A 12,047-nucleotide genomic window follows, 5' to 3' on the forward strand; every position below is an offset into this window, starting at 1 on the left:
GAGGCTATGCGCACTGTTAAAGGCACAAGTGAGTTAACTAGCGTTGCTACAAAAGAAGGCATGTCAGCGGCTGATTCCAGGAAAATGGCGACAAAATCCCGCAGAGTCTGTTTTCTCAGCGGATTACGTGGCACGACAGTGCATTCAGTGGGAAGGCGTATGTGTAACGGTCATTGTAAAATGACACACGGACATTGCACTTGTTGGCTGGTCTCTAACCTGAGTAGGTAGCATCGTTTCTTATTTACATATCTTTTCAATTTATTTCCAATTATTATTGTTGTTACATAACGAACACAAAATTGCCACCCATTAGTCATTGCACTGAAAAGAGGATTCTCATAAATGTCTTATCAAGGATTTTGTTTTTATTAACGTCAACATCGTCTTAAAAGACGTTGGTCAGCGGAATATACGAGCGGTGTTCAAAACCCATCCTTGAGCAGATTATGTATTTAAAGATAGAAAATAAAGTACATTTATAGAGCAAAATTATTAAAGCGGATGTATCTGTAAATTTTGATAAAGTACACAGTAAAATGAATGACCTACGAGAAAAAAGTTTTCCTCCACGTTAAGAAACTCCACACGGACTTCTTAATCACACGGAACGTTCTTTAGATGCTCAAGTCTCGTTTCACAGCATGCTGAGTGACTCTAGACCAGTGACGTCTAATACATTGAAATTAACGTTACTACATTTTTTTATTTAATTGTGCTTAAGCTATGGTGTCAGGGTGCGTGTAATTTGCTGCTATTTAAGCATTTACATAAACGAATAGAATAAAACCTTAACTGGGGTAGCTTATCAAGAGATTGTATTTCACCGATTACGTGTGACCATTTGCCAGCTATCACACTGTAGTCGTTGAATTGGTTTTACACTCTCTACGCTGTACGTCTTTACTTATACCCTACATCCAAAACACCAAGTAACTGCCCCAAAACACCACATTTCCTACTCAGACAAACACCCTGCCTACTTCCACACCTACAAATATCAAACCACCTACCTCAACACACCACACTTTCCACGTTGAAGCAGCATACTACCTGCTTTAAAACACCACCCTACCTACCTACCTACCTTAAAACATCTTACATGTACCTCATTCAATACACCATCTTTCCTACATGTACCTCAAAGCCTCATTCTACATGCCCAAAACACCATTCTACATACCTCAAAACTCCATCCTACTTACTTCCGAATATCATCAATTTGCCTCAGAGAACCATGACATTTACCTGAAGACATTATCCTACCTACCGGAAGACATCATCCTACCTAGCTCAAGAAACCATCCTACCTAGCTCAAGACCCTACACATCCTACCTAGCTCAAGACACTACACATCCTACCACAAAGCATCACACTTCCTACCTTAAAGCAGCAGCTACATACTTCAAAAAAATTACTTACTTAAGAAGCATCAAATTACGTATCACAAAGCATGCACTTCCCTCGTTCCTCAAAAAAAGCCCATCCTACCTACATGTACCTCTAAACACCGCTACATTTACCACAAAACACCATACTCAAAACAACTCAAAGGATCGTCCTACTTGTCTTAAAGCACCACTACTCTTTCACAACGAATAAACCTGCCTACTTCAAAAAATCACTCACCGTACTTCAAAACACTGTTCCTTTCTTAAAGAAGCAACTTAACAACCGCATAGTTTTAAACATGAAAGGTTAAAAGTCAAATCTTCTTCCCTAAAATCATCAACATCCATACCAAAAAACACTAAACTCCCAGCCTCAAAAAGCAATCCATTTTATCTAAAACCACCACCATTCATACCACAAACACCAACCTCCCAGCCTCAAAAAGCAAATATTTTGCCTTAAACCATCACCAACTATGCCACAAAACACCAACCTCCCAGCCTCAAAAAGCAAATCTTCTTATCTGAAACCACCACCATTTATAACACAAACATCAACCTTCCTGCCTCCAAAAGCAAATCTTCTTACCTAAAACCACCACTATCCATACCACAAACACCAAGCCCCCAATCTTAAAAAGCACATTTTCTCACCTAAAACCCCCACTATCCATACCACAAAATACCAACCTCCCATCCTCAACGAGCAAATCTTCTTGCCTAAAACCTCTAAAATCAATGCCACAAAACACCAGCCTACCCCATTCAAAAGAAAATCTTCTTTTCTAAAACGACAACTACCCATACAACAAAACCCCAGGTTTCCAGCATCAAAAAGCAAATCTTTTTACCTAAAATCACTACCATCCATTCCACAAAACACCAACCTTGCTACCTCAAAAGGCAAATCTTCTTATCTAAAAACACCACCATTCATACCAAGAAACATCAACCTCCCAACCTCAAAAAGCAAATCTTTTTACCGAAAACCACCACCATCCATACCACAAAACACTAATCTTCCAGCCTCAGAAAGCAAACCTTCTTTTCTAAAACCACTACAATCAACTCCAAAAAACACCTACTACCTAGCCTCAGAAAGCAAATCTTCTTTTTTCTAACCACCACTATCCATACCACAAACACCAACCTTTCAGCCTCATAAAGCAAATCTTCTAGCCTAAAACTACCACCACCACCTGTGCCAAAAAACACCAACCTTTCAGCGTCAAAAACCGAATCTTCTAGCCTAAAACCATTACCGTCCATGCAACAAGACACCAGCGTCCCAGCCGCAAAAAAGCAAATCTTAAAAAAGCCTAAAATCACCACTATCCATACCACAAACACCTAGCTCCCAGTCTTAAAAAGCACACTTTCTCGCCTAAAACCATTACTATCCATACCACAAAATACCAACCTCCCATCCTCAACGAGCAAATCTTCTTGCCTAAAACCACTAACATCCATGCCACAAAACACAAACCTTCCAGCCTCATAAAGCAAATCTTCCTGCCTAAAACCACCACTATCCATTCCATAAAACACCAGCCTTCAAAAAGGAAATTTTCTTGCCTACAATCACTAGCATCCATTCCACAAAACACCAACCTTGCTACCTCAAAAGGCATTTCTTCTTACCTAAAACACAACGATCTATGCCACGAAACATTAAACCTCCAAACCTCAAAAAGCAAATCTTACTACCTAAAACCACCACCATTTATGCCACAAAACAATAACATCTCAGCCGAAAAAAAACAAATCTTCTTACCGAAACCCACTACCATCAATGCCATAAAACACCAACCTAACAGTCTCAAAAAGAGACTACCTAAAACCCTTATCATCCACACCACAAAACACCAGGGCCCAGCCCTCGGCCTCAAAAAGCAAATCTTCACACCAAATACCATTACCATCCATTCCACAAAACACCGGCCTTCCAACCTCAAAGAGCAAATCTTCTTATCTAAATGCAGCACTTTCCATACTTAAAACTACACCGTTCAATCGCCTAAAAGACTGCCTTTCCACTAATTCCTACAAAAAGTCACAATTCTCATACACACCGTCCTCAAAAACAAAACAACACTGTTGTGAATTAACCAAAAGAAGAAGCACCACGGACAACAGGCTTTTCTATGAAGCTAACCTAATGTTTCGACGTATCTCTGTTGTAGGCTTCATCGCTCTGCTGACGTCAATAACAATAACATGTAGGTAATACAGAGGCTGTAAATGCTTATTTTTATTATTTGCAAATAATAAATCATGTGTCAGAAACGAAATGACATTACCGTTATGTTTTTTCGTTGGTTTCGGGCATGTTTGATAGAATCCAATTTCACAGCGTTCGCTATGAGGATATTTGGAAATTTGCAAAATATGCCTGTACGACCGACAAAAATGACCTCCTCACTAGCAAATGCACCTCCCTAGTGTGTCCCCGATCTAAGAAAGCAAAAGATCGCAGTAATCTATTACTATACGTACATGTATACAGGTTTTGCCTCGGCTGATATCTACGGTCCAAAATGTCTCAGCTGTGAAGAAGTGGAGAGTCCATCAGACTGCCTGCACACTAAACGATGCTGGGCACACGAGGTGAATTATTTTCTCTACAATCGAATTAAATTTTTATATTCCTTTTATTTTTTAGCTGTTTAGGTCCAATATGAGTAGTCATCATATACCTCTGGCCGTTACCCAACTGATACAGAGGCATTTTATATTTTTTCATATATGCATCCTCTGAAACCTGGCAATACTTTCGGTGTTTACATTCAAAATGCCAGGGAAATCCCTAAACTAACATCGGAATTTGGTGTGACGTAACTACTACAACAACAACATTAAATTGTAAAGAAACACATTTAATGGTCTTCCCTTTAGCACAAAAGAAGAAAGAAAAACACAGTTAACACCTCGACGTCGAGGTATTTATTTAAGCTGTGAAAATATGACTGACCTTCTTGGTGAAAATCCTTAACTTTGTCCTTTAAGCAGATTAATATTCACGTGCTGATCAGTCCCATACAATCGGTTATCTCGTTTCACTCAGAGTTGATGACATTGGTCACATGAATCCGAAATTTGCACGGACCCGGCGTCTTTCGTTTTCCCATCTACTGATTGTAAAGAGGAAAAATAGCAAATATACCCGGCGGTCACACACTCACGACAGTAGTCAGTAGTTTTATCATTAATTCCTACCGGTGTGCCATGATCAATGTTCACTTCCCGCTTTGAAAATCTCCAGAGGAGTCACCGGACACATGATCAGAGGTTATATACGCGACATGAGATTTTCAATAAATGCAGACTTTACATCACTGTTGTAGAGCCAAACTTTCGGTCCAGTCATCATCATGTGCTGTAGCCGTTCTCTTCAAACAAGACATGGTTTTAAATCAAACCACGCGGTGCAACTTTGCTGACATAACCCACGTCTAGCTCTTATTAATGATTTCAGAAAACCGAATGTAGTTCTTCTATAAATGAGCACAATTTCTTCAGCTTGAATATTATTATTTTCTTTAAATTTCTGTCTCAATAGTTTTAACACAAACTATTTAAAATAAATCAATATAGTGAACATTCATGAGCTTAGACTAGACCGCCATTTCACGAAACGCGGTAAAATTTCTACGGCGCTCGAATCCCCTCACGCTCTGTCGTCACGTGAGAGAGACGTGTGCGTTTTGACTACTTATAACACAAAAATAAAGGTATATGATAAATAGGTTATCATAAAAGTGCTCTTGTTGTCTGACGTCACACACTGTTATGATAATCTCTGTATATCAATCATATATACAGATGGTCTAAATGGGAACACATAATACGATAATAGAACTGTCGTGGAACTGTTAAACAGCTGTTCTAAGATGTTGGCATAATGTGATGCAGTATTCTTCGTTTCCGTAATCTGTTTGACTTATTTGATTGATGTTTTTACGCCGTACTCAAGAACATATCACTTATACGACGGCGGCCAGCATTATGGTGAGAGGAAACCGGGCCGAGCCCGGGGGAAACCCACGACCATCCGCAGTTTGCTGCAGACCTCCCTCACGTACGGTCGGAGAGGAAGCCAGCATCAGCTGGACTTGAACTCACAGTGACTGCATTGATGAGCGGTCCCTGGGTCATTGCGTGCTAACCACCTCGACCACGGAACAGCCCCCCTCCTCCACACACACACACACCACCACCACTTCCCCCGTAAACTATGTATAAATATGTATTAAATACCCTGAACTGTTACCCTAGAAAACACAAGAGGTTTACGATCTGCTGGAAACCGTCAAACAAATATTGGTTGATAATATCAGTCTGTGTTTCACATACATGTTATGTGCTGTGTGTTCTTAAAATGTGTTGGGTAACAGCTACCACTAGTCTCTACTCAGATAAGCCACGATATAACCGTGTGGCCTTTTGGGGAAGCAGTCCGTAAAGTATATGATATCACATGTTTTGGCTTTTATCGGTTGCTAAAATGTGTTTCCCTCGACATGATGTATTCTTTTATATTCGCTTGTATAGGCATATATCCTCGAGAAACCGTTAAACGTCTGCTGAAGTATTGCACAAGTCGCTTATATGTAGACAACATACAGGCTTTAATAAGGAAACGCTTAACCATGAACATGTATTTGGCATGCAGTGTCAATCGATGCCTTATATGTACAAACTTTTGCTTGTCTGTTTGAATATTGGTTTGATGCTTTGTCCGCTTGCATGTGCATGTATTTCAATCTCGTTTAACACAGATTCAGTCATATTACGACAATCTCACATTGTAGCATATTTAGTGTGATGCCTCACTGGAATGTCATATAGAACACACCAAATATGACACCAAATTACCCGACAGTCCAATATAGTTGCCCTCAACATGTTTAGAATTGTTGAAATTGGACTGGAATTGAAATCGGTTGAGTAATATAATGGACCGACGGTTTAAACACTTGGCAAGCGCCGGATTGATTATTTAGGAAAAGTGGAAAATACAAGTAACCCAAAACTTAATCATAAAAGAACAACCATTGTCATCTGTTGTTGTTTCTTGTATACTTACTTACAGCAATGCTTTACGGAACATCTAGCCAATTCCAGCGGAGCCACATGGTACAACTTCGGCTGTAGGATAATAGAGGTGAGCTTGGGGGTGGAACGTCCACGTAATTAGCGGTACTTAGGTAGAAATGCATTTTATTATATTGCATCCTTAAATTATATTGTATCCCTGCATAAACGTGGACTCAGCATCCCTGAGGCCTTGTCTATTTGCATTGTTTTACTGTTATAGTATGTTAAATGTGATGACAACTCAGTATTTTGGGTATTTCTAGATCATGGTGCAATAAACTCCTTTGTTTACCCAGTTCTGCTTAAGCCATGGTTCCCGAAGGATTTAAACATTTACCCGAACAGTCAGAATAAAACCCTAACTGAGGTAAATTGCCAAGGGCCCGTATTTCACCGGTTACGTGCAACCATTTGCCTGCTATCAGTCCGTCATTACTCCTGTCTGTTCACAGGAATGCAGTCTGCTGGAATCTTCCATCCGGCAAAGACGAGGGGTTGACCCAACAATAACACTGTGTGAGCGATGCTGTACAGGTGATGCCTGTAACACCCATCTCTGTTCAACAACAACAGGTAAACTAACTGGCATCACACATTTACACCTTTGTCGTAACAGACAATCTTAAATTTCGGTGATGTCAGTCACCCTAAATACCTACAGGTATTTCCGTTGAAATGTGGACATAAGATGGCCCTCGAAATGTCGATGTATCTATAGCTGCAGTTTTAATGAGTGTGAAGGGTGTTGGCGCCAATGTTCAAACCATACTGATAAAGCTAGCTAGGAGTCCCCAAAGTGCCGCCGCTACTGAAGTCACGCCGAAGACACCAGATATAACACCACAACCAGTCGCGTTATATTGACACCGGGTCAACCACTCATGTTTCTTGACTCTAAGTAATGAGCGCGGCTGCAACAAGTACCATTTTAAAAGCCTTTGGTGTGACCCGACACTGGTTTGATTCGAGTTCTCCTAACTATGTTAGAGTGCCACTCTGGTCAGGATACAAACTGCGTAGAAATATTACAATGATATGAAAAAAATCCTACGGAGTAAGCCTAACACTCTCTTTCAATAGGATTTTGATGAATAACTGTATTTAACCCACATAACTGAAGATTCATTGAAAAACAAAATCTTCGGCTGTGTGTGTAAAATTTCCCTGTATGACGTCAAATCAGCCAGATGTGACGTTGAGTAAGGCATTTATACTGGGATGACGTCATTAGCATTTGAAAGGGCCGCTTCATATATGGATTTACGTCAGCGATTGATGACGTTATGTGTTCGTGGACGACGTCACACCAGGCAAAGTGGAAGGGACAGAAATATTTTGTTTCTGTATACTCTGACGAAACGTACAATATCGGTTTTAATTCACTGCAATATTTTCACAATTTAGAAAAGAAATTCAGACTATCCCAGTCTTTATCAATTTACCTTGCTTTTAACACACAGATGTTACAATTCGCCATAAGTCAGATACACAGATCCAATCCCTGGTCATCCCATGATGCATTTCAATCTACAGGTAATCAGTCTCTTTCCTGCTTTTCCTGTGATGCCACCGACGATCCTAACGACTGTCACGTGGTTAAACACTGCGATCCGCACGAGGTGGGTGGTGAATATCAATTATTGGGAATGTTTATTGTTCGTGAATCTACCTCACTGGTAAAAGCACATTCTCTCACATCTGGAAGCGGAAGCGTTAAAAGAGGGTCAGAACAATAACTGGTTAACTTTATTTTGATTTTCGCTTGCGAGCCATACCCTTACACCGCATGTGCTGCTCCCAACGCTCGTTTTACATTACTTCCACCACTACACAAGACTGACCTTTGGAATGTGTGTAACGCACGTAGTCTTGTTTGGGCTTAGTCCCTTCAGATTTATTTTAATCAACATTCATCAATCAAATTGCTTCCGGTGTTGTTTGATCCATATTGCCCGTGCCTTTGTGCCTTAAATCAGAAAATGCGTGTGTACAAAGAATAATTGGGAACAGATATTGAGACAGAGGTTACGTGTTTTGTGACATCACTTCCTGCCTCATCACCGTGGCACCAGTGACCGCGGCGTTGTTCAAAATGGTTGAGTAAAATTTGCTGGTGGTGGTAGCGATGTAAAGCGAACATGACGAGCGGCGCATGCGCAGTAAGGAGCACGCTCGCGAGCTGCCTTACATGGCAGGGAAAGACGTCCACAGCAGCTAGTAATAGCCGTGAGCCAATCACTATTATCTGACGTCACTGGTAAGGAAACGCTTTTTGCCGCCGTTGTGTTTAAGCGTTTTATCATGCAACAAATAGTCCACTGGATGCCAAGAAACGCGATACAAAGGAATTCTACAAAGCCAATTTACTATGGTCTTTAATAATTTGTTTTCGATTTTTCCTTTTTAAGAGAAAAAGGTATTTACACATATTTTGGTATGGTGGATATATATGGGACCACCTCTTAGTAACATTGCTATTGCATAATAAAGTTATAAATGAGGACTTAAGACAGTTTTGATACATAAAAATGAATTTGCTGTAGAATTTGGTCTTTTCCAAATGCATGTGTTTGGATGTAAACAGCAAATTTATATTTATTACACATGCATTACATCAGTATCTTAGTGTAGACATCTGCCTATACACCACTTGTATACAATACAAAATCGTTTACATTACATTTGCGTGTAGGGCTCACACTAACCTTTTGTCTGTGTGTGCTTAAATCTGACGGGTTCTGTATTAGGACAAATGTCCCCCTTCAAACATCTTATCATATCGCCTACCTATAACATTAATACGCTGCATCGCGGGTAAACTATACCCTTTAACGTTTAAGACTCGAAAGAAGCCTTCGATCACCTTGTTCTTCGTGTCATTGACCGGGTTCATTCGTTCATCGAAATTTCAAATATTTCCATTCCAGGTGTGCTACTCTGAGTCAGTAATAGAAGACAGTCCAGTTCCCAGGCACACTTTGGGTTGTGTGTCACAATCGGTCAGTATCATGGACGGATTTATTCATGTTAATACATGTGTTTGAGTTCTTTGTGACCAGCAACACATCAGTTAGTCCTCGCCCTGCTTTCTACAGGTTCTCAGTCATGTCACGCTGAAACTGCAGCTACAAGAAAAATTAGAAATCAAACAATTATACTCTTTTTCCATTTTGCCCATGTCAGTTAATTTACTTTACTTCTTTGTCAGCGTAATATTTATACAGTAGTAGTGTTGTTGTTGTACATTGCGCAAACCGGATGGCGCAATGTACGGTTTTTACATGTAAAGGATGCTGTCACATTTCCCTGTTGTTTTGGTACATTTTATTTATTTATTTATTTATTTGATTGGTATTTTACTCCGTACTCAAGAATATAACATTTTCGCTCATACCACGGCGGCCAGCAGGAAAGCGGACAGAACCCGGGGAGAAACCCATGACCATCCGCAGGTTGCTGAAAGACCTTCTCTCGTACTGGACTTGTTTTCGGTACATGTTTGACAAGAATAGATAGAAAGCCTTATCAGGATAATACACAACAATTTTCACCTATATTCAAGCCCTTTCCGTTTTTGTTTGTTTTAAAGTTTTGTGATCTGCTAACGGGAAATGTTATCGGTCGTCGAACAGCTGATAACCGAGAAAAGAGAAAAACACACCTGTGTCAGAAATGCTGTCATACATCAGGGTGCAACAGTGACGCCTGCTTCTCACAGCAGGTCTGTTGACTTTTTGCAACTGAATAAAAGATTAAAGTTTACAAAATGTTATAATCCTAGGAGAACCGCGTGTTTTCTTCCTGCGGGCTCTGGCTTTCTGCAATTATAATTTTGATATATTTATAATCAGATTGGTGTTTTAGGCTGTACCCAATAATATTTCACTTATCCGACGGCCAGTATTATTCTGGAAAGAAAATCAGGGAATCCACGACAATCAGCAATTTACACGTATCATCATTTTGATGCTTATAAAATAAGTAAAAAGCGCCTGAGAACTCCGTTAGTGACCAATTAAGAAGTTAACCTAAGCAAAGTGAAAGTAGACTTTGTTTGTTCTGTAGCTTGTAACTTGTTTAGCGATTGTATATGTTCTGGCATCCCAGACTCCCATAGGTAGATTTCAAGATTTCCCTCTCGCATGACTTTACGATGGTTTTACGCAAACTTAGTTTTAGTTCAGCTGTTTTCAACCGAAAAAGCACGAACAATTCACATCGAGTTTGTCATATTTGGGAAAGGTATACCGTCATTTTTCTTAGGCCTATGGTTTCAATTAACTGAAATAGAATACAGAATGGTCTTAGAGATTGAATGAAAGAATGATTATGGCTTAACGTCAGATCGGCAAATTTTCAGCCATATCGTGGCGATGGTCTTAAAGACCAGTTAATCAGGAAATAAGTATACATGTACGCTTGATATTTTAATTAGAGAAAAATCTAAAACGCAGATAATTTTTCGAGTAAAAATATACCATTCTTTTATATTTTCTGTTTTAGCCAATCCCCCAAACAACAAGGATCCCCTTCAAAAACGGTGAATAGCCATTGTGTTTAACTTTTGTTCTTCATCAGTCTGACTGGGTCTTAGCCCTAGCTGTACGTCTCATCCAAATCACTGACCAGTGAGATCGCGTGTTGCAATCCAATTTCGGCTGTGGCTTTAGGTCAGGATGTTTGTAAGGTATATCCTGATGTGCGGTGGTTTCCTGCTTTGTATATTTTTAGCTTGTACAATTTATCTTATACCAAACTTGGATTAGGAGTGTCATTAGTGGTATCGGCTTTCATTCATCTGTCCGTGTCTCCTTTCATGTTCTCTAAAACATTCTATATCTTAAACGCTAATAGCCAGGTTTACCAATCTTATGCGACATGTACATCCAACTATTGGGCAAAAACCTTATTCATTTTTGGTGATGTTGGCCAATTTCTTGAAGTGTGTACCACATGTGGACCTGTTAATGGAAAAGAATCCTGTTGTTTTCTATTGTATTTCTTCAAAATGATCAGCGTGATTGAAGTTATATTTTGCCATGGGCTTGTAAACACGATATCTCTAATATTCTTTGTGTAATCTTCACGAAACTTCATACAAACACGTCGACACACTCCCATGAAAAAGAATTCTATTGTTTTAATAACCTGTATTATTAAGGTCGCACCAAACTTATGCATTATCATATGTTAAACGTGATGACAACACAGCATTTTGAGTAATTCTAGACCAATGATGTCTAAAGTATATTTAGTATATTATAGTATATTTTACATAATTCGGCTTAAGCTATGGCGCTAGAAGGCGTGTAATTTGCTACTTTTGAAGCATTTACATGAACTGTTAGAAGAAAACCCTAACTGAGGTAAATTGACAAGAGGCCGTATTTCAGTCGTTATGCACAAGCGTCATGTGCGACATTCGTATACCATTCATAGTCCGTAAAGGGCGTTCCAAGTCGATAATCGCAAGATCCATTTCCACAACAACGTTTAACACTAGCTCCCAACGACAAAGGTATGTAAGAAATTATACAAATAGGAAATAAAGCCGGTAA

General features: G+C 39.6%; 1 pseudogene; it reads left to right on the forward strand.

Moving 5' to 3' along the window:
* The first annotated feature begins 141 nt into the window (after window positions 1–141).
* LOC135464497 (deleted in malignant brain tumors 1 protein-like) overlaps window positions 142–12,047 on the forward strand; it is a 61,060-nt pseudogene continuing 49,154 nt past the window's right edge.

Source organism: Liolophura sinensis, chromosome 4 (assembly GCF_032854445.1).
Source record: "Liolophura sinensis isolate JHLJ2023 chromosome 4, CUHK_Ljap_v2, whole genome shotgun sequence".
Taxonomy (NCBI): Eukaryota; Metazoa; Mollusca; class Polyplacophora; order Chitonida; family Chitonidae; genus Liolophura; species Liolophura sinensis.